Below are 1,529 nucleotides of genomic sequence, written 5' to 3'. Positions count from 1 at the left end.
CTAAAAACGCTCAATAAATTCGGTATTGATGGAACGTACCTCAAAATAATAAGAGCTATTTATGACAAACCCACAGCCAATATCATACTGAATGGGCAAAAACTGGAAGCATTCCCTTTGAAAACTGGCACAAGACAGGGATGCCCTCTCTCACCACTCCTATTCAACATAGTGTTGGAAGTTCTGGCTAGGGCAATCAGGCAAGAGAAAGAAATCAAGGGTATTCAGTTAGGAAAAGAAGAAGTCAAATTGTCCCTCTTTGCAGATGACATGATTGTATATTTAGAAAACCCCATTGTCTCAGCCCAAAATCTCCTTAAGCTGATAAGCAACTTCAGCAAAGTCTCAGGATACAAAATTAATGTGCAAAAATCACAAGCATTCTTATACACTAGTAACAGACAAACAGAGAGCCAAATCATGAATGAACTTCCATTCACAATTGCTTCAAAGAGAATCAAATACCTAGGAATCCAACTTACAAGGGATGTAAAGGACCTCTTCAAGGAGAACTACAAACCACTGCTCAGTGAAATAAAAGAGGACACAAACAAATGGAAGAACATACCATGCTCATGGATAGGAAGAATCAATATCGTGAAAATGGCCATACTGCCCAAGGTAATTTATAGATTCAATGCCATCCCCATCAAGCTACCAATGAGTTTCTTCACAGAATTGGAAAAAACTGCTTTAAAGTTCATATGGAACCAAAAAAGAGCCCGCATCTCCAAGACAATCCTAAGTCAAAAGAACAAAGCTGGAGGCATCACGCTACCTGACTTCAAACTATACTACAAGGCTACAGTAACCAAAACAGCATGGTACTGGTACCAAAACAGAGATATAGACCAATGGAACAGAACAGAGTCCTCAGAAATAATACCACACATCTACAGCCATCTGATCTTTGACAAACCTGAGAGAAACAAGAAATGGGGAAAGGATTCCCTATTTAATAAATGGTGCTGGGAAAATTGGCTAGCCATAAGTAGAAAGCTGAAACTGGATCCTTTCCTTACTCCTTATATGAAAATTAATTCAAGATGGATTAGAGACTTAAATGTTAGACCTAATACCATAAAAATCCTAGAGGAAAACCTAGGTAGTACCATTCAGGACATAGGCATGGGCAAAGACTTCATGTCTAAAACACCAAAAGCAACGGCAGCAAAAGCTAAAATTGACAAATGGGATCTAATTAAACTAAAGAGCTTCTGCACAGCAAAAGAAACTACCATCAGAGTGAACAGGCAACCTACAGAATGGGAGAAAATTTTTGCAATCTACTTATCTGACAAAGGGCTAATATCCAGAACCTACAAAGAACTCAAACAAATTTACAAGAAAAAAACAAACAACCCCATCAAAAAGTGGGCAAAGGATATGAACAGACATTTCTCAAAAGAAGACATTCATACAGCCAACAGACATATGAAAAAATGCTCATCATCACTGGCCATCAGAGAAATGCAAATCAAAACCACAATGAGATATCATCTCACACCAGTTAGAATGGCGATCATTAA

The 1,529-nt window shown here is 38.1% G+C and overlaps 1 protein-coding gene across 1 annotated transcript in view; it reads right to left on the bottom strand.

Moving 5' to 3' along the window:
- Positions 1–1,529, bottom strand: part of ITGA2 (integrin subunit alpha 2) — a 109,652-nt gene that overhangs the window by 20,637 nt on the left and 87,486 nt on the right. The gene's annotated exons all lie outside the window — the stretch shown is intronic.

The sequence above is a fragment of the Theropithecus gelada genome, chromosome 6, assembly GCF_003255815.1.
Source record: "Theropithecus gelada isolate Dixy chromosome 6, Tgel_1.0, whole genome shotgun sequence".
In the NCBI taxonomy this organism is placed as follows: domain Eukaryota; kingdom Metazoa; phylum Chordata; class Mammalia; order Primates; family Cercopithecidae; genus Theropithecus; species Theropithecus gelada.
Note: the sequence above shows the minus strand (reverse complement) of the source record. Positions and strands in the feature narration are given on the sequence as shown.